Below are 23,360 nucleotides of genomic sequence, written 5' to 3' on the forward strand. Positions count from 1 at the left end.
CCAAGAAATAGCAGTCATAATGAGGTCTGGCAAAGCAAAACCACAGAAATAAAGAAATATCAAGGGAGAATAATAGAGATAGGAGCGAAAGTGCATCAGTGAGAACGGAGAGGGAAGTAGACTCTACTCGGAAACGTAGCTGAGATTACAGACCTCAAATGAGAGTAAAATATTTAATAAGGGTCTCGACGAGAGCAAGAGGGAGCATTCAGTCATCAAAATCTAAACAAAGCACAAACACAGATACACACACACTTTCTGTCCAGCACTTGCTCTGTGCTGGGAAGATCTCATTAAACGCAGCGTCAGCTTTGTCTCACCCACCTCTGGGATCAAAAACTTCACTCAATCTGCCATCACAACTGCATTGTCTAGCATTAGCACACATCACACACAGATTTCCAGACACAAGAGCAAACCAACACGCTTAGTCCCCAGTGTAAGCGCTCTATTCACAGGTCTCCCAAATCCCACCGCAAACAAACCGCAGCAACACTGCTGATCTACTGCTAGCTTTCAGCACAGACCAGGAAAAAGAGAGTGACAGAGGAGTAATATTGCCTGCTTTCATTTTCACTTTAACCCTCAGTGTAATTCTTCCCCTTAGATACATCAGGTCTGCTTAATGAGAAATGGGCTGAACCGACGCAAACACAATCTCCTCAGGAACGTCCCAGTGTATCTACTGTTGTATACATGTAAATACATTGCAACATGTGTTTTTTTGATTGGAGAGGTCTCAGCCATGTTGATGTTTTTGTAGAGGAAATGTATATATTAGCACCATAAATTTTAGCATCACAATGTTTTGGAATGGAATATAGATACAATTTCAAGAATTATATATATAATTATTTTTGCTATTTATTTATGCTGTTATTCATTCAGTGTCCATTCAGGAATCATTCATACTGAGGTTTTCTTGAACTAAATTGTTAAAAACCTGTCTATGTTTTTTTTTCTCCTCCTCTGAATTCAAAAAAAAGATATATATGTTAAAAACTTGTTGGTAAGCCAAACCAGTTAATTTTTCCATTGACCTTTATTGCATGAACAAAAAAAAAATTACAATGAAAGTAAATGGTGAACCAAAACTTTGTTCATTTTTTAGGGTTAGACTAGCCCTTTAAATTTCAGTCCCACAAATACTGTAACATATTACATAGAAGACTTGGAAATATAGAACAAGACCACTTTAATAGTGCTTTTGCATCTTTTTTTTGAAGCGTTGTCCCACACCATTCATTGTAATTGCAGGAAAAGCGCAGCCAACATATAATTCATAAAGTCTCCTTCTTGTGTTTTATAGAAGAGAGGAAAGAAGCCATACAAGTTATTGGGAATGACATGACGGGGAGTTAATGATGATAGGACGTTTTCATTTATGGTGAGAAACTAATCCCTTGAAGCAGTAAGTGAATTTGTCTTTTCGTTGGTCAGGTAACTGGAAAGTACTTTAGTTGTGTTTACTCCTGCTTTGGTGAAATAGCTCCTGTTTAAGAAGCGTCATCTGTCGGAGTCACACTCCAATCTAGCTACAGCTGGCTTAACGGCACCACACCTATTTAAAATGGGAAGCCTACAAGCTCAGTCAGTCTGTCCAGGCTGGGTTTGTTACATTATTGTTATTCTCTCTTTACTGGCCTTTCTTTCTCTCTCACTTTATTATTTTCCCTTTTTCCGCTCTTGCTCTCATTTTGCTCACACTCTCATTCAGTTCAGTTGAAAACGCTTTACCCAGGTGTCATGCAGTCCCCAGTTCAATGTTTAAAGACCTGGAAGTGACAGCGCTATTGCAGAAAGACAATTAGACATTAATTGCACACATTTACATATTTGCTGAATAAAATGCATTATTAAAAAAAGAATAATATGTAATGTAGAATTATGCCTGCACCCTTTCTCCGTCTCTAGTCCTTTCGTTCTCTCCTTCTTTCTTCCAATCGATTTTTCTTTTCTTTTTTTTCTTTTTTCAAATGCCTGGAGGTCCATATTCGGAGTTTTTCTCTTTCTCCCTTCACTGCTGTTTCATACAGGAGATTCAACATAAAAATAAGCAAGGACGACGAATGTCAGGGGCGAGCTGTTAATAAGGCTGAATATTGTAAACTATGGGACGCGCAGCCCGTAGGATACCCTTCCTATAGCCATATTGGGAGTAGTTTATCATGACCGTTGTCAAGTTTATATTTTGAAAATCACTCCAGAGCTCAGGAGCTCAATGCTTCTTTGCTTCTTGAGTGGTCTGGGTTGGTCGTGCGTGGTTGCTGGGAAATCTGAAATGAGGAAGCAAACCCTTTGTTAGGTTTTTTTTTTTTTTTTTTTTTTCAAATGTCAATGTAATGAGGCGCGCAGTTTCATGGGATGGTTCTCACTGGTTTTGGATAAGAGACAAAAGGATAGCACCAGTTATGGTATGCTTACTATCGTGAGAATGTAAAAATCTGAACATTTATTATTTTATTGGATAATAAGATCATAAATGGTTAAGCAACAGCGCAATTACTGCTTTTAGTCAGCACAGATTATAGTAAATTGACACTTGTTATTTTGTTTAAAAAAAAAGTAATGATAAATGTTGTAATAAACAGTAATGACAAAAAGTACACTTTGCTGCAACTTTGAACTTTCTATTTACGAAAAAAAATATCGGTTTCACTAAAACGGCTTAAAGAGCACAGCTGGTTCAAACACTGGATAATAGTAAGAAATGTTTCGTGAGGCACCAAATCAGCATTATTATAATTATTTATTAAGATATTAGTGATATATTAAAAATGGCAATTTTAATTTTAACAAGTAGTATAATGTGAGAAACTTTGGAGATTGCGTGAAAGAAATTGCAACACGTTAGTTGAGCATTTTTAAAGACAATTATAGCTTAACAAACACCAACTTTTTGAACGGTTCTCTAGTGTAAATTTCATCTAAATGCATTTGTTCGGTGGGTGTGTTTGTGTGTGTGTGGTGTGTGTGTGTGGTTGTGTTACAAGGTTTGTTATAAAGGTAAATACACTCACTATAAAATAAATCAATCAACGCTACCATACTGTAATCATCCTGTTATTTATTGTGCTGGTTTAACATACTTATTATTAAAATCCACAAATGCATGCTTTCATAAATTGTTCTAACAGACTACAATCTGCAAAAGCACACGATGTGGCGTCCCAGGTTTGCTAACAATCAGCTGTGCATCAGATATCATTTCTCAATGACGTTCATTTTGTTTGGGGAGGTGACTAAAAGTAGGTCTGCATAGATGGAGGTTACTTTCTACTAGAGTCCAGTCATATTTCACCAGTTTAACATATTCAGGCCAATAAGGCAGACTGGCTTTGAACATGAAAGGCAGGGGGGAAAAAGATTCACAGTGCAGTCAGCCGAATCCTCTCGCCTGTCCTTGCCTTTATCTTTCTCAAATGTATGCCATGTTTTTGAAGCTTTGTGAGAGCACAATGAGCAATGTTACTTTTGAAAAATGTTTTACACATAGACCCCCACCTCATACTTCATAATATTTGTTTTGTTTTATTTTTGTAATGTCAGTTATTTTGATCTCTGCATCTTTATATCTTCTCATCTGCAATAGGCACTGCCTCTTCTGATAAAATGCCTTTGTTAAAGAGAAGAAAACTCGGCCTGATTGACCCTTATAACTGAATGTGCCATGAGACTGTGATTGTCTGTCCAAGACCGAGAGACCATTGACCGAGATTATGTCGGCCCTTTAACACACGGGAAGCCCTTGAATCAGCTTGCCCTGGTGTTTTTGATGGGAAATGCCAGGAGTGTGGCTCCATCAATTAAGCCGTGCACAAGCAGGACCTACTGGGAAGGGAGATGATTAAAGGTGCTTTCTGGAAACCCTTAGGACAAAACTGGTTTTCTATTGCATCTGAAGCACCGTAATGTTTTAAGAGTGCAGAATCACATTTTACCCACCACTCATCAATTGTGTTGAATCAGATGCAGCGTCACGATTTTTCTTTTTTAGAATCTGTAGTTTTGTACACTTTGTCAGATAAATTGCTAGATTCATTTTCTACAGTACTGCCCATTTCTTCATTTTCATCACATTGCACTTGGAATCGTGATTTAGTATGCACTATTGTCTATCTTATATTATGTTTAATTCCCATTATTCTCATGTGGTGATTCATATTACTGGCAATAAAAACTTTAATTTTAAATGGGTCCTTAAACAAACTGACAAGCGAGCAGCACACAAACGTGCTATGCATTACTGCTAAAACACTGGCTTAATTTGATAATTTTAGTAATTTTAAATTTTTATATAACAGTGACTGCTTCCTTGGCATGCATATGCCACTTATCTTTTGCAGATTTTTTGGTTATTTGTATACTTAAACAAATTACCGACATTATTTCTAATTATTTTTTGATTTCTTAAAACTATTGTTCTTCTTTTGATTTGAGGGAGAAATGTGACCTATGAAATTGTGCTATGTCACCCCAGTATCAAGTACCTATATTGATCTTATTTTATGATTTTTTGCGCCACCACTAACAGCAGTATCACACAGCAGCCAAAACTTTCAGAATCCAGCAAGCCCCGTTACGTCCCTAAAGAGAAGGGGGCTTGAGTAATCCACGCTCGCAAGCTGACTCAGTCACTCTCTTGTTAATTGAATGAAATTGCTTGAGTGGTTCAGGTTGGACCGGTCCTTGGACTCTATATGTGACTTGGTACATGTCATTGATATCTTCCTTGTAGAGCGTGGGCGTCAGGTAAATGTGCAGTAGCCGCCACACAGGATTGAGTGCTGAATGCATGTGCTCGCATGGCGTGTTTATCCACTTCATTATTAGTGGTAATTAAGTGGAAGCCTTCACCAGTAAGGCAGAACAGTGGCATCCTGCCCTGCAGGACAAAGAAAAAGAGGGGTGGACAAGCCTCCGAATCTGAGACGAGGGGCTGACTTTTCACAACCGAGAGGAACAGAAACGACGTGAAAAGTCTGTAGTGGACCAATTAATGAAGTATGTAAGGTGGGGAGGGGACGGTGTGGGGGGACAGGACAAAGCGCTGGCATCTGGTGGGAAGCACATTACAAAAGCCTATTCTGCTTGTTGGAACACCATAAAAGGTCATTAAAAAAAGGGAGGCCCTCTTTAACACTTCCCCGTTGTTGTTACTAGCCACCCTCCGCACATGGGCGATGACCATGGAGCAAAAGCGTCCAATAAAGTTTTAATTGTCCTACAGTCATAGGACGGTTGCCCCACGCTCCCCAGAGTCCCCGGACTCTAATCGTCCGCAATTAAAAGGGAATCATGCGGGCAAAAAAACTGGCCAAATGCACCTCAGAGAGAACTTGTCAAGAGACAGAGGGGACCTCTAATGGTTTTTTAATGTAAATATTTGTTGACTTCAGCAACAGGGCTGTGCAACGTTAAAATCTGATTGAGGGAACCTAGAGGAGCTTTGCCTTTGCCAAAATGTAATTATTTTCCAGTGCCGAAAAACTTTTCTCTCTGTAGAAGTGCCCTCCGAGGAACTAGCTGCTTAATGTTTATTTGTGCTGAGAAGATGGAGCAACATCTCTATGTTTGGTTTTGCAGAGTCAGTATCCAGGAAAAATCCACCAAGAGAGGTCAAAGGTCACTTCGGTCCACAGTCACTCCTTATTTATTATAGTCTTTCTTGCCTACTTCTACCCACCCAGTCCTGTCTCCCAGCCGTCAAGTCCCTCTCGAAAAAACAAATTAGCATTACAAATAGACCTGATTAACTGAAATGAAAAACCAGTGGGTAGAGTAAATAAATAGAGCATCTATTCCGACCCACCTACCATGCCTTGTAAAAGATTGTCGTGCACTTAAACAACAAACGAATGGAACAGCCCTCAGAAGGAAAGCATTTTTATCTGCAGCTTTGATAGTTTCACACACTAACAGCAGAGATGGTCGACTATTTTCATTAGTGTCATTAGGCAGTGTGGAGAAAAGAGTTTTTCTCATCCCATCCTGGGGAGAAAAAAGGCACATAGGGGTTCAGGCCTTTGATGTCTAATCAACTGATATAAAAAATTAATCTCATAAGGATTTGTTTTAAAAATGTGTGCAGCAGTATGTTTAGGTACAGTTCTCAATTAAAAATGCATGTTAACAGCAGGCTTCAAGAGTGGATTATTTATTATATATTGGCATATGCTAATAAATACGCCTCAACATATTCAAAGTGTGCCTCAGATTAAAAATGTATATTGCTTGTGGCCCTCAGATGCAGAATATGCTACTAATGGTGTGGCCGTTTTTATAGGCGCTCTTTCCCGAGGGGTTTCAGCCAGACCTGAAGACATACAGAGGGGAATTCAACCTGATTGAACCTTTCTCACTTACTGCATTTTAGATTCACTGGTTACCTTAAATGCACTGTTATGTATCAACTGTTGTAGGAATTGCATGCAATTTTTCATATTAAAGGAAGTTGAGTATAATTGTGCGGACATGCAAGAAGAGCTACACATGTTGTCAACTGGCTATTAATCCCACACAAAGCTTCAAGATATACTACATTGGAAGCTCATGTTTATTGTGTCTCCTGAGATTGGGGGCAGAGTATGTGCATGGCTGAACCACATACTGTCTAGAGATCAAATACCATCTCATCTATCTTCATGAGGGTTTGATTCTGACTGGGTTTGACAGCACTGAGACTTCACTGTTTTTGATATTGAGCAGAGAATAAACTGAGAGCAAAGGTATAGTGGGCTGCGAAGTGTACACATACAGTCCATTGAGAAATACTGCTTCAGTGTATTTTACCACATCGACCATGTATTGATATGGACTTGTTTCAGGCTTTCTGTGAAAGCTCAGGTGGACAAAAGTGCATATTTCAGGTATCCTGAGAGGAAAATATTAAGCAGACATTTGAAGACATGACTCTGGAGCAGTTTGAAAGTGCATGCACCGGTGGTTTGCAAAAGACTTGTGCAGACAAGACTGCCATCCATCTGGCATTAAAGTGGCAACACAGTCTTATAGACATATACTCCATGAGAAGGTACCTGAAATCAGAGGTTAGTGCATTTTGGAAATAGAAAACTGCTTATGTAGACAGATCGTGGTTGCTCTGTTTTCAATTCATTTATGTCTCTATTTTCTTCTGTAACCATCCAGACAGGAAAAATTGTATTACTCACCGGAGTGAGATGATATCAGCCTCATGATGCAATTCACTACAGACTCAGTTACTGTCAGTCACATTGGTTTTAATTAATGCATGTGATAAGTGTAAATCCCTCCCTAAAGTTGGCTGCATTTGATCCTTTTCCCATAATTGCTCACTTCATGTAAAACTTTCTCAGGACGGTGAATCGGAGCACACCACAACAAGACAACAGACCTTCTTACGCAGCTCAAGTGGTCTCAGTTGCATTTTCTCAGCACAAACTGGGAATTGACCACATTCACCAGACTCTGCAAACAGATGGTAGCACACAAGTGAAGGACTTAAAGGACTAGCTGTAGACAGGTGAGCCACTACAGCAAGCACAAATTGTCCTCTCTCTTCTGAAAAGTCCTTAGCTTGTCTCCAAAAGAGGCTTGGGAAGGGTAATGGCTGTTATATAGCTGGAGAGTGATGGGAAAAGGGTACAGCCAGACCATTTTGCTACCTTTTTGCTAGCTTTTAGCTCTCTCTCCTACTATTTTCTTATTCCTTTCCCCCCTCTCTCTTCATGGCAGCTGTAAACCCTGAGAGAGATGGAGAGTTTCATAAAACAAGTTTGGCAATGAAGTCCAGAGGCAAAAGCGGTCAGTTACAGATAACACAACCTGTCAAAAAGAGCACAAAGAGGATAGGGGACTAACGGAAAAGTGGACCCCTGTGTCAGAGAACTAGCGAGAGTCGAGACAAGAGAAGTTGGGTGATCTCAGATGACTGGAGGGAAATCAGCAAACAACAACACATACACCAAACAAATACACAGAATAGAGCACAATTTTTTTAAACAACTGTTCTGATTGAGCAAACAGTTGCATCAGAGTGGGCCAGTGGGTATTGCCTGTGAAAGTTTGGATCAAATACATATAAATTGTTTAAGCTTTCCGAAAGTTTTTGTTTATGTGTCTTTGGAATTGAAAAGAGAAGAACTTTGGGATTTATGGATCCGCTTCACCTAAAGATACATATTTTTTGAAAATTGAGTGTGTCTGTAGAGCTACCAATGCTTAAGTTAGTTGTCTTGTATAGCCAAACCCTTGGCTTGTATTAGACTTTCACTGCAGCAAGAACTGATTATTTTACTGACCATAAAACAATTATTAAAAAAGCAAGATATACTTTTGCTGTTCGTGTGTAGATAGTTAATGGGATAGTTGACCCAATCCAAATTGCAACTTAACTTGTTTTTCACCATAGATATTGGTAATTGGCAAACACACAACACACCATTGTTCAAAGAAATTAATACTTTTATGGATGTGTTAAAATGATCAAAAGTGGTTGTAAAAGACATTTATAATATTACAAAAGATCTGTTCAGATTTTTATTTCAAATGAATGCTTGTGCTTTCCACAAAGAGTCTAAGCAACATTGATTATAGCAATGTTTCATGAGTACCAAATCAGCATTAGAATGATTTCTGATGGATTGTGACACTGAAGAATGAAGTAATGGCTGCTAAAATTTTAGCTTTGTCATAAAAAAACAGAAACAATTTCACAATATCACTGTTTTGACTGTATTTTAGTTAAAACAAATGCAGCCTTATCAATCCTAAGAAAACATCTTTCAGATACATTTTAAAAAACTCACTGACTGCAATCTTTTGAATGGTTGTGAGGTATATATGCCAGTTTAAATTGCTATGATATTCTGCCATATGATATGGTTTGTGAAGTCATTCACGCAGCCACATATTCAAAGTTGATTCGTCATAAACAGTTAATCCAGTGTGCTTGAATATGAATGAGATTTAAAAGCTTAAGCAAATACATTTTTTTACTAAATAACTATTTTAATGATGGTCTCTTCCTCACAGACAACTATCACATGACTTCAGTATACTGAGAATATAGTACATGAGCCATATGATCTATTGAGCTTTTATAGCGATTGCTGTTCTTTTTGGAGCTTTAATGGAAATACGCAGAATGAATATGAATCTTTTGTGTTCCACAGAAGAAAGCAAGCCATACAAGATTGGGACGACATGTGGGTGAGTAAATGATGACATTTTAAATTGTCATTTTAAAGGGGAATTATCATTTCAACCACAGGTTGTGCCAAGTGATTTTTCCTGTGAAGTCATTTTGGTTAAAAGCATCTGCTAAATGTCAGATACAGAATCAGTGGACACTACATCTGCCTTTCAGTTTATCTATAGTATTTAACCTCCATTCCAAATGCCTAATTAATTAGGAACCAACTCTTATTAACAATGATGACCTGGCATGGCACAGAGATAAGGAGCCACATGGCCACAAATGCACAGTGGATTTAGAATCTCGGCCTGAGCCAGTGATATCTGGCTGCTGAATCTCATACTCACTCCAGCCAAACCACACTTCTTTTCCTGGGCATTTCTTTCTGATTTTGGATTCTGCTTGGCTCAGAGCTTTCCTCCTAGCCTGTGTTAATTACTCGGAGCTTTGTAATCCTTTTTTATGGCTTATTTATCCTTCTGTGGTCTTGGCTTGCTGATAAAAAGCTTTATACATTTATTATTTATAAATTTTGCATATCTTCATCAAGGCAGCAAAAGGCAGAATTAGAAAAGTAGACAAAATCTTGTAATTTTTTTTCTTCCTTATGTAACATTTGCTCCTCATTCCTGCTAGTGGTTTGGTGGCAGAGCTCCAGGGCTTACGCTGAAAATCTAATTTGAGAGGCTAGTACAGAGCCAAGTCCAGGAGCCAAACATAAATCTGCTGGAGCATAGTGCTGGATGAGCATGAGCTCTCCACTATCACTGCTCCACATCTCATGACCAATCCCTCTACATCTCCAGCTCTTCTCCTTTTATACTGTCTGTCTCTTTCCTCTGATACTCTTCCTTGTTCTATTTATCTTTATTTCTCTCCTTCTTTCCCATCAGGTTTCATTTTTTTTTTCTTTTCTTTTTTTTTCATTTATTTATTTATTCTCCTTTTAACATATTTTTTTGTTTCTGTCTATCTCAAGTTTTTTATTTTACATTTTAGTGCTTAATATTGCTGTTCAGTCATGATGTCAACGTGTTTTTGGTCAACTTGGAATGGCTAAATCACCAAGGGTTGCTTTGGGAATTTCTAATGGGGTTTTTTAGAGTTGCAGTTTTCAATTTATGAATAAAATGAAAATCTTCACATTACTTGATAAGACTTTCATATTTTGTTGTACAACATATATTGCACACAAACTTGCATTTGTACCATAAGTCAATAAGAAGTTAAATAACATCTTGACTTTCCACTACAGACCTTATTTTATTCATATATTGAAAACAAAATGAGATGAATGCTATTAAAACAAATAAGAAATTCTGAAAGGAAGCAATGGCTCAATTCTCTTCACATTTATATTGCCAATAGGTAAATTAAAATGAAAACTACAGCACAGTTAGAGTAAACTAATAATATAACAATATCAAATAAAATACTTTTGTGAAATAAAATAGAATTACAAAATATAATCAGAAGTTAGGAATAAGATGAAGGTGGAGTTTTTATTAAAAAGGATAAAAATGAGAAATCAAACAAGGTGTGTCCAATAATAGTAATAACTGCCTTAAGTCTAGCATCAGATCACATATTCTCACGTATACGTTTGCAGTTTCTCTCACACACATTGTCACAGTGAAACTGGTGGCTTGTGACACGATGACTTAGTGTTAGCTTAACTGGCTTAAAAGAAAAGCACTCTAGAATGACACCTTAAAAGCACATTTAAAAGCCAAAGAAAGTGGGCTGTTCAGTCGAGTGCACAGAAAGAGCGTGCGCCTGCTGAGTAAACACCCCCTGCCTCCCTAGCAGCATCTGATGGCCCATCCAGATAAAGAGCCATTACAAGAGCAGCACACATCATCAGCATTTTACCTCTGTGCTCTTTAATGGGGGCAGGACAAACTCTGAATCCATTGCCTGTCGATGCATTTTATAGCTGCAATCAGACTAGATCCTGATGACTGTAGTTTTTGTAGACAAAATAGCCCTGCTATTGGCTAGATTGGAAATTGAATTTAAAATGATCTCTAGTGAGTCTTTCTTGGTTGACTGCTGACTCTTGATACAGTCATTTTCTGTAGCGTATTCAGATCATTATCTCAAATTAATTCTATTCAGTTTGAATGACCACATAAATTCCCATAAGGACAGCAATTGAAAATGTCCTGGAAACTTATTTACTCACAAAATTGTATCAGAGAAAGAATCAAACTGTTGTGTATACTATAAACTGTAATTAATTATGTAAACTGCTTCACCATCAGCAAGTTAGACAGTAAAAGTAAAAGGTTTCCAGGGGGAGCGAGTGCTAGAGATTGGATAACTCTCTCATTTATGCTGACATCATGATTTAATCCAGGAGAGATAAATCGGAGAAAAACTGCGACACTGGTCAAGTTTAATCACAAGATGGAGACAAAACTGCAAAACTGTTTCTGCAGACAGGCTAGGAGTTGCTGCTGCTGAATGTTTAGAAATATATTGCCCCCAAAATGAACATTTTGTCATCGTTTACTAATGCCCAGTTTCATTCCAACCCCCATATTTTCTGTCTTCTATAAACCAAAAAAAAAAAAAAAGCACATTTTTAGCAGGATTTTCAAGCTTCTGTTTAATATACAAGGAAAGTGGATTGTTATTTATGCTGACAATTCCAAAAAGGCCAGGAAAGTATCATAAAAGAAATGTTAAAAAACAGTATCATATGTCATTGTGTCATATTCTCTATTCTTCTAATCTCTGTTCTTCTGTTCTCTAAATCTTCTAATTGGCTGTCAGAATTACAAATATTTTATTTCATATTTTGGTGATTGTATGGTAAGTATTACAAAACCATGTACAAGAATATGCAAAATAAAAGTATTTTTATTTACTAATAAATAATTACTGTGGAAAGATTTTTACATTTCTTTTAATGTTACCTACATTTTCTCATGATGCATGTCTAACTTCCTGTTTTATATTTTAGAAATCATTTTTCTCTGATGTGAACAGACACAGACATACAGCAGGGTCACTGAATCCGACAAGGCATAATGAAAGGTTACAGAAATCTGTTACCCCTCTCTATTTCACATGGAATGGCTTTAAAGGGATACTCCACCCCAAAATGAAAATTTTATCATTAATCACTTACACCCATGTCGTTCCAAACCCATAAAAGCTTCGTTCGTCTTCGGAACACAATTTAAGATATTTGGAAAACCGGGAGGCTTGAAACTGTCCCATAGACTGCCAAGTAAATAACAGTGTCAAGGTCCATAAAAGGTATGAAAGTCGTCGTCAGAATACTCCATCTGCCATCAGATGTGCAATCTGGGTTATATGAAGCAACAGGAACACTTTTCTGCCATCAGATGTGCAATGGAACACTTTTGTTAGCGATGTAATCTGTGTTTATGAATTTATTCGTATGTTGTTTTTTCTCTTCTTAATCATCTGCGCCAAAATATCCTAAATTGTGTTCCGAAGTCGAACGGAGCTTTTACAGGTTTGGAACGACATGGGGGTAAGTGATTAATGACAAACTTTTCATTTTGGGGTACAGTATCCCTTTAATGTTACCCAAATTAACCCTGGTGATACCCTGGTGATGTCAAACCTCCTCTGTTTTATATCCTTGAATTCATTTTGCACAGGTGTGAACAATTTCAGAAATACAGCACGGTGACTGAATTCAACAATGCAGCATAACAGGTTACTGAAATCTGTTACCACCCTTTATTTCACACAGAATGGCTTTCATGTTACCAAAATTCATTCTGGTGATGTCTAATCTTTTCTGTTTTGATATTCTTAAAAGCATTATGCTCCGATCTGAACAGCTGCTGAAATAAAGCAAGGTCACCTAATCTGTCAATGCAGCATAACAGGTTAGCAAACTCTGTTATCTCTCTCTATGGCTTCAGTGTTATGTCTAAACTTCTGTCTTCTATATTTTGAACTGATATGAACAGCTACAGTTCATTGAAGGTGACCGAAATCTGTTACTACTTGAATATGTGTCTATTATTCACTAAATTCATTTAATCTTTAATACTGCTTTGTTGGATTTAGGGACAGTGCTGTGTGTTTGTCTGTGTTCTTGTAAAGATTTAGACATCCACGGTGTGAATTTAATGCACATTACAGACAGAATACTACTACTACTACTACCACCTACAACTACTACTACTAATGATAATAATTATCAAAATATTGTAAATTAAAAATTAAAACTCAATAACATTCGGACTGACTGAATTGCTTTTTTTATTATTAATGTATTTGATGCATAAATAACAATCAGAAAGGTTAAAACACAAACAGAAAAAATTGCAATAATGATGACATAGCAAGCAATAGCACCTAGTCTAAAAAGATTATTTCTTAAAATAAGTGAACGTTTTACAGCAGCTCTCATTCATTGCAGCTTTTTAACATTAATGAACTATGACCTCTAGGTCACTGATTTCAACTGGCTGACAAAATTGACAATTTTGTATTTACACATTAACAGTAATAATAAATGTGCTTCCTGCTGAAGCCCCTGTTAGTGTTTTTATAGAAACTTGCGGTTGACCATGGTTCTTTCAGAAGCTTTTAAAATAAAGAGCTTTTGTTAAGTGCTAATAGTTCAGTTATTTTATAGAGACCTTATGCAAAACTAGAACATATTTTTATTAAGTAAAGTCTTATAATTACCTCTGTTTCAAAGCATCAATTTGTCTAACTGTCATCAGATCCACAATATAGTTGTGTTTATTCGCTGATATGACCATGAAGTCTTACCGGTGCATCCATTTATACAAATTTAACATTTATAATACAGTACTTTTAGAGATCAAGGTGTATCATCATTTATCATAGTTACTCTAGCTGTCTGCAGCACAGACTAAGTAGCCTATTTTCTCATTCTACAATACTTTAAATGATAAAAATATTTATTTACCAAAATATTTGTCATACATCACTGTTTCAGTTTACTTGTTTGTTTGTTTTTTTTTCTTTCATGTAATAAATTATTTGGTATTAATTAAACTTTTCTGAAAAGATAGTACTTCATCATCTTCTGATTTAATGATTTTATTGTTTAACTGAATTTGCATTATTTCTTGAATTAATCCTAAATTATAATTATAGCACCGCGTTCCATTTTCTAGAACCAATTTAATACTGATTTATATATATTATAATATAATAGATATAATATGATCATTTCAAGTAATCTGTTAAATGATGGCTAATGTATCTATCTACACATGAAAAGGCATCCATAAACATTGTGCAAAATCTCTTTTAAAATGATGATACTGTTGTCTTTATATGTATATATATGATAATGTCTTTAAAAATAATTTTTTTGATTGTAGATACAGATTTGTATTGTTTTAAATGTTACTAGCGCAATAACCTTTACCACATTTGTCAAGTAGCACCAGCCTCTGTAACAAAGTTAAAGATGGTCAGACACACAGGACACTACAGTTTTGGATCATAAAGATAAACCAAGGTTCCTCCTGAAGTACCATGTAAAACTGTTAAAAATATATTACAAAAAAGAGTAACAAGAAATTGCATCTCATTTAATAGACACTGTTACATAAATCCCTGCTGTCCATAAATTGGCTCTGCTTAACCTTCTGACTTTGCCTTAACAAGGTAACCACTAAAGGTGATGTAGGTGTCAAAGTCATCGCTAAACACAGCATTCTCTCTTTCGCCCTTATAGAGCCGAATCCACACCTGGTCGTCCCTCTCCAGCTCCAGCATGAGGCTCTGGCTCTGCATGATGGAGCGATCGCTGGGCTGAGTGTACCAGATGGCCATCTCCTGTTCGTTCTTCATCATGTGCAGGTACGTTTCCTTTTGGTTCCAAGTGTGCGCATTCAGGCTGAAGAAATAGATGCCGGGGACATAGCAAAAGAACTTGCCCGTGATCATGTTGAAGTGGCCATACAAGTTGACAAACTCTGTGTCAAAGATCATGGTCTGGTAGTAATCGTTACTGTGTAGGGCCTTCTTGCGGCCCACAGAGAAGGCAGCGTAGTAGGATTTACAGGGTTCTCCAGGAGCACCAATGCTGCCCTTGTTCCCTTCACACCATGGGGCCCTCGGGGTCCGGTTTTTGCCCAGACTTGCCTGTTTTCCCCATAAAGTCCTCGCTCACCAGTGTCTCCCTTCTCCCCTGTAAGGGGAAGGAATGCAGTAACGAATGGTGAAAAGTTCAATTTGGTTTAAAGTTTTTACTATGATCATTTAAAAAGGACATTACATTCTTAATCTCTGATTTATCATGTCTTGCTTCCTGAAACTTCATGTGCTGGTCAAGCTTTGGAGTGTGTATAATTAAACATCAAATAATTAAAAAAATTATGATTCTCTAATGGTCTTGTGTGTGTGAAGTTAAGATTGGAGTGCTGTATAGAATATGGCGCCAATCTCACAGTCATTTTTCTTCTGTTGTTTGTGACAGTTTGGCCCATAAAGTCACTTTCTGTGGTGGTTTGTCCTTTTCCCTGCCCACAGAAGCAGCCTGTGATTAACCAGGCCTATATCATTCACAGACAGTGATATATTTAGCTAAGACTAACATTGACCCAAACAACTGTATACAGTCAAAGTGAGTCAACAGATTATGTTAGTTGTTCTGTAAATGTAAACTTTTGTACCACAGTTACCCTTAAAATGGAAGAAGTTTACATATTTTCAAAGCCTGAAAATTTTTGAAGTAGATTTTGACATATTTTGTACCTTTTAGGATGGTGATGTTTATCTGTGGCACAATATTGTAGTGTGGGTATGGACTGGCATACTGTGGGGCCTCCTCTGCAGGGTCACAGCACCGCCTGCACTCAGTTCCACTAGATTCACAAGAGGATATATTAGATAGATAGATAGATAGATAGATAGATAGATAGATAGATAGATAGATAGATTAGATAGATAGATAGATAGATAGATAGATAGATAGATAGATAGATAGATAGATAGATAGATAGATAGATAGATAGATAGATAGATAGATAGATAGATAGATAGATAGATAGATAGATAGATAGATACCTGCCATCTCTGTAGTATTCTGGGGATCTCTTGTTTTCTCTGGGCTCATATGTGTCTTGGTCTGCATCCCGGTATTGTGCAATGTACGGCTCAGCCCATTTGACAAACACCACCATCAGTAGTACCAGGCTCGACACCAGCATCTGAGATGAGAATTAACTCATTATTTGGATAAAAGTTGAAAACTAGCATAATAATCAAATGGTGATAATAATAAAAAATGTTTGTCAATAATAAGAAATGTCAGCATAGAATGATTGAAGAACACTGAAGACTCAAGTAATGTTGCTGAGAATTCAGATTTGCCATCACAGGAATAAATTACATTTCGAAATAGAAAAGAGTTATTTTAAAATGTAATAATATTTCAAAATATTATTGTTTTTACTGTATTTAAAAAAATTGCAGCCTTAGAGAGCATAAGAGAATTCAAAAACATAAAAAATCTTTCTTTCCCTAATCTTTTGAACAGTAGTGTATATATCTAGATTTCAATAACAATAAAATAAATTATAATAAATTAATATGAATAAAGATAATATGTTAACTGAACAGGAAAATCAACACTTTAACATCAAGGAAACTAAAAAAAAATATTACTTATATAAGTGTATTACAGAAATAGTATGCAAGCACTTAATTTTAAATTACTTTGAGCGTCAAATGTCACATAAATAAATCTTTAGGCCTTGTGCTGGATGGTAAGGGTCATAATGGGAGCACTGTGTTACAACATGACAGTATTATTCTTGATGTTATGTTTCAGCAAATGACCAGCTTTGTTATTCAGCCTCTTGTGTTCGGCTTATGATAGCAACAAATAAAATTGTTTTCGGGTCAAAGCTAGGTAGAAATCCATCCATTATTGTGGATTTTCATAACCAACAATCAAGTAGTGAAAGCTAATGAAAGGTACCCACAACATTTTGTGTGAACTGAAAATCTCTGTGTTATAAAGAAAACATGAAAACATGGCCTGAAAAGTTATGAAACCAATGACAAAGATATCTTGGAATTTATTGTCCTGTTTTAAATTGGCAATCACACTAAACCACTATTTCATCTTTTTTCCTTCACATGACACCACGGCTCAGCCCATTTGAAATTGGGTTTGTAAACCATGAGGCAGAAAGGCATCTAATGATCAAATCATTATCAGAAAGTATTACACTTAATGAAGCAAGACTTGAGCCAAAAATTCACTTAAACTAAATAGAAAGTCTTATAAGGCCAGTTCTGCCTGTTGGTATGGGTAGCTTTTCCAGTAACAAGATACTTTTTATAAAAAGTAGCAGAATAGATTGAATGCTTCAACCTACAATTCTTTTTTCATATGTAGCACTGGTAAGTGATTTAAATTCTTTTTCAGGTTTTGTTCAGCTAGTTCATTTAAATCTTTGCAGGGGCATTAACAGTTTTATTGTCACATTGAAATATTTTAGTTAAATGCTGCTGTTCATAACTATGTTTTTTGAGTCAGTTAAATAAGGTAGGATTTTTGCTGGTTTAATTAGTTAATCTCTTCAAGTTTAAAGGGATACTCCACCCTAAAATGAAAATTTTGTCATTAATCACTTACGCACACCCCCACAAGGATGTGCTGTTTTCTTTAAAATCAAAGCTAAATACACATAGAAACAGCGCATCCTTGTGGCGCGGCTGATACAGAAGAGCATACGCAGCATACGAGCATACGGTGATATGGAGAGACACAGAGGAGACTGTTGACAAAGGAATTGTTGAATAAAGTCGTTATTTTTGTTTTCTTCGCTTACAAAAAGTATTCTCGTCACTTCATAAAGTTACGGTTGAATCACTGATGGCAAATGGACAATTCTGACGATGTCTTTCATACTTTTCTGGACCTTGACAGTGTAACTTACTTGGCAGTCTATGGGACAGTCACAAGCCTCTTGGTTTTCTCCTGGGGTAAGTGATTAATGACAAAATTTTCATTTTGGGGTGGAGTATCCCTTTAAGGCTGTCACTCTTGTCGCTGTGATAGTTTTTATCCTACACTTACAGCAAGTAGTAGCTAACTACTTTTAAATGATTAGCTACAGTATATGAGTAGAAACTGATCTGATCTGATCTGATCTGATCAACTGCTTCAGCAATCAAAATTACTTACAGGCAAATTTGTATGCCTTTTTCAAATTTATGTGCTTGAGAACATACTAAAAAAAAGTTGAAAAAAGAGCCCAGTGGAAAAAGAGCCCACATATTTTGTGAGGTAGCTGCAGCTAAATGCTAGGCTATCCAAAATACTTAACAACCCATACAAGCACCAGTCAAGGCCAGCATGTGTTCCAAAAGCTTATTGTGGCGAGAGTCAAAACACATCTACTTATAACAGATTACAAATACTGTTACCATCAACATTCTTCTATAAAAACAGTTAGTCCATATGGAGTGTAATAACGATCATAAACAGCTATCCCTATACCATGGCCTGACTAGTTGTCTTTTTTCCACCATGAAGATTTCAGGATAAAATGTGTATATACTGTATATGTGAGGCCCAACAGTCTTAAGCCATGCTGAAAATGTAAAATCTTATTTAAACTTGGAAATAAACTAAATGATGTTCCATTCTGTGTTTTGACACACTGACTCAATTACTTATTGTGGAATAATTATGGTAAGATCAACAATAAACAAAATAAATAATGATTGTTTTATGGGGTAGAAGCATATTGATACGTGTACAAAATGTGCAATGTAACAGAGAAAGAACAACTTTAGATTATAAGCTGTCATCATATTAGTTTTGTAGTGTCCAGCTGTGCAGTGCAGCACAGGAAATGACACGCACAAAATAATTGCACAGTAGATCACACAGTAGCATATAAAAATGCTTGTGGTTTCATGGTCTGTGATCATTGATATTGTTTAATAATGTTTTGCAGAGTGTTTGGTCTATGTAGATAGCATGGGTAATCCAGTTATTATTAGTGTAAACATGTTTCATTTTTTATATTTTAGTGTTTTTGAGCCGAGTGCTACATATTTTGATATGGTCACTCACATGATTATCCAGTATGTAGTATGTTGACTATGCACAATCCAAACATCCCATAAAGTATTTAAAACTATAGACTGCACATAATACTGAGATGAATAAGATTTTCTGGGCCCCTCCACACTGCGTTGACCCGTCTCGAATCATGATGTTGAAGAATGAAGTGCTACGTCCCACTGTTTAATAAACTCACTCAGACGAAGCCTGTGTTCTGAGTGTATCTATGTAATGTAAGAAGAGGTCAGATCACTCACTGCAGTCTGAAGTTCAAAGCAGTTTTAGGGCAGCGCTTTGAGGTTGTGCACTTGTAATCCTCCATAAGCTTATGATGTGTTCACCTGGGTATCATCTGACCATCCTTTTTTCTAGTGTAAAATGTGGCATATGCTATTTGCAACCCAGTGTAAATGCTTTTATGGTCTAGTCATTATATCAAAATAAACCCCTTAAAGTTAATTTGATTTTTTTTTTTTATCTTTTATCCCATTTCTTCACATTTCTTTTTCATAGACTGGTTCCTGTATTTTAGGCTTCAAATAATCGGTAGTCAATCCGTTCAAAAGGACTCCTTTATATTACAGTATTTCCCTTTTTTATCCTTATTTTCATGCTTAGCCATGTTTACAGTCCCACATCTGACATCCTGGCATGAGAATCGTTCTCCTTCTTGCCGATGCTGGGATCTTGAGGTCATGTTTACATGTTCAGCACATCACTGAGTACTTCTTTAGTTCAGGCCCAGTCTTCTTGGCTCAATCAACAAGTACCCTGACCTTTTTAAATGCATTACATAAGCGAAGAGTGTTTTTTCTCCCTTCTTCTACAGGGAACACCATGCTCCAAATCATAAGCATCCAACTGCTATTTTTCAGTCCCTGAACCCTCTGTAGGGCTGAAACTATGAACGGCGAGCCAAGAGTCAAATGCATAAACATTTGACTGCTTTCTTTAGTCATATACCATAACCAGATTTGGCCATTGAAGCCATTTTTGTACCAAAAATGAAGTAACCCAGTCACATGAAATCACAGTTGGCCCTATTTACTTTATAAACGTACATTGCTGGTACTGTAGTATTTTGAATGTTTAATTGAAGCATTTTACTTGACTCCTCAAACTTTAAACAAAATGTAATAACTTGCATTTTACTGTTTGAAAAAACAAAACAGGGTATTTACATCAAAAAGATTCCAATTCCATTTGGTGCCACTAGTGATCCAGAAATTACACCCTTCCCCTTTTTAATAATCATGATAATCAACTACTTCGTAAACACCATTAAAGGAAATAATGTAGGGTTTTTCCATCTTCCCACATTCCTAAACCTCAAACAGCCACTTAAAGTGTCATAACATTTAGCCATTGTGTTATCATGACAAATCATAATAACTATTTACTAATATGCACTGTGCTTTTTGTCGTCCCTACACCATTTTGCTAGCGTGCAGTGACATGATCTATAAGTTGGTGATTTGGTGGATTTTCTCAGTGGAAAACAAGTGTGTGGTCTTGGGTCAATGACCCTGCTGAATCTAGCTTCAATAAAAGTCGGCCAGTTCTTTGTCCTTTTACTTTGTTGGTTCTGGATCATATTTAAGGTGAGGCCCACCAGGTGCACTGTAACGCTTTTCTAAATTCTCCAGCTGAAGATAAACACTGGGGTAAATAAGGACTCTTTGGCTACAGAAATGAGGTACTGTCTCCATTTGTGGGTTTGGGTGTGTGACGTACCCCAGTGACCTACTTTCAACCACATACTGAATACTCTGTGCTTCTGTCACTAGTCATGTACAGTGGAAGCTCCCATAGGCCAGGTTCAATCTACCATGTACCCTTTCCTCCTGAGCATTGCTGCTGTTCTCACATTTATAGTCTTCCTAATTCTTTGCATCTGTTTTGGTAATATAAATTCTTCAGAGGAAGTTGAATGAACCTCAGGGAATGAAAGTGAACTTGACCATGGTGTATTAACAAAGTAAACTTACATCTTATTATAGCAGTAATCTTCTTTGACTTGTGAACTTACAGTTAGTTCCTCAAGTTCATTCGGATGCTAGTGTTATCAGAAAGGACAAGCACTTGAAACACAGCTGGTCTCAAGTAATTTGAGTGTAAAGAGTGAAAGTTTTTTTTTTTTTTTTGAGAGAGAGAGAGAGAGAGAGAGAGAGTGAGAGAGAAAATCAAGCTCATTTTAACCTTGTGGAAAGCCTCCAGCAGTCTTCCCAGTCCCATTGAGTTATTTTCCCCTCTCCTTATTTTGAAATACAGACAACTGCTGGGGGTGGACTTCAACGATGTTGTCGGTTTGCAAACAAAGTATTGAATAACATCACATACCTGTACCAACAAGTTCCTACCCCTTGTCTTATATGGGAAGGGGATGTACAAAGACTAGATCCTACCTTTTGATTGTTCGGTCTTGAGCATTTAGCTAGGTATGTTTTGAAAGAAGAAGAAGATGACGGAGAGTTTCAGGATTTGAATTTTCAAAAATAAAGTGACAAATGGGTTGGTTTCAATGTCTTATTGCTTTGAATTTATAAGTACAATCTTGGGCTGCTGTCCAACACAATAATATACCATCAAATACCAAGCTGAATGTAATTAACTGTGTTTGGAATGGAACACTAACTTGCCACTTACTGAATACTTAGTATACATTGTATACTGCACACTATTTTATTAAAATAGTATTGAAACAGTATGCATTATGCAACAACAAAATTTTCTAACCAGTAGCTATGATACATTTATCACATGACTTCACATTATACATACTGTATACTGCTGAAACGGTAAGAGTATTATGTTAGTGTGCTTTCTGAACTTAAGTTTGTGAGTCCTTGTGGGACATTCCCATGTGTCTGTAAGGAACAGTTTCCCAAACAATTCAGGCACAGAATCCTACACTACATTGTAATTTCTTGGAGGGCTTAACATTGTTTTAGAAATGGCCATTCATTTTCCTTTTAAACTAGCCAATAGACACCACTGGGTTTGGTGCTGACATCAAAGCTCAAACAGTAAGTGCGGTCACTTTGAAGCCTGTGTGGCTTAACACTGAGGCCAGATTCACCCTTGACCCATAAAAGGCACTTTGTCTGAACTTAAACATCCTCCATGGTTTAGTTGAACTGAGGAAAAAACATTCATCTTCAACTTACCTTTTGCAATCTGTTTTACTTCCACAATGCAACATATTTGAAAGTGAAAAAAAAAAGATATTGTCGAATTTTTATCTACTGGTCACTGACTAGAGTGAACCATTCCCTGGGATAATACCACTGCCCGCTGCCATTAATATTTTAGGAGGGGCCGTATACTTTAAATTATGCAAGAGAAATCTGTTACACAACTTCTGTTATATAGTCTGGAAAATTTGGTATGGGTTAAAGCAATCTGGTGTAGCACTGCTCTTGATCGTGTCATATTTCGACTCTGTCCCACTTGCAGGAGATGCGAGGCAATGTGAACTTGGCTTTGTGATGGGCATGCCTCAAGAATTCCTGTCCTAGATTTGGTTCCTACACCCTGTGGCAGTGCTACTCTTTCCATAGATAATAAAAAAAGTTTTCTTTTGTCTCCATGAAATCTACCATGGTCCTACATTGAATTAATTACTTTGCAATATTAAAACCACATGAACACCAGAGTGTTGTTTCATTTAATAACATTCAACCCAGCTGTGTCTTTTTGCCTTGCACCTGCTATTAAAATGTATTGTTGACTTTACAATCTTGACAATGCTGCCAAACCTAAAAAATAAAACACCTATGTCCCTAAACATTTCAGTGAGTGAGCAACCAACAACAGATAAAGTGAAATAATTTAATAAGTCAAGACAAAAAAATATGTGAAAAACAGTCTAAATCTGGCTGTTATTGTCCAAGCAAACATGTTGTTTTTGCACTATGCTTCAGTTTCCTTGGCATCTTGAAAAGTTTCACATCATTGCACTTGCCACTATGTGTAATCATGTAATTTGTTTTTTCAAAGATGAGCTGCTTTCCATTACAAAAAAAGTAAATGGCATTCAGTACTAGTGTAAATTTCTAACCCAAAAATGATCCTGATGTGTCTCCTACCTTTATCTTGGCGGGTCCAAACATGAGGGTC

The 23,360-nt window shown here is 36.7% G+C and overlaps 1 pseudogene; it reads right to left on the reverse strand.

Moving 5' to 3' along the window:
- Positions 1–14,437: 14,437 nt before the first annotated feature.
- On the reverse strand, positions 14,438–23,360 carry LOC122147090 (annotated as a pseudogene).

The sequence above is a fragment of the Cyprinus carpio genome, chromosome A12 (genome assembly GCF_018340385.1).
Source record: "Cyprinus carpio isolate SPL01 chromosome A12, ASM1834038v1, whole genome shotgun sequence".
Lineage (NCBI taxonomy): Eukaryota > Metazoa > Chordata > Actinopteri > Cypriniformes > Cyprinidae > Cyprinus > Cyprinus carpio.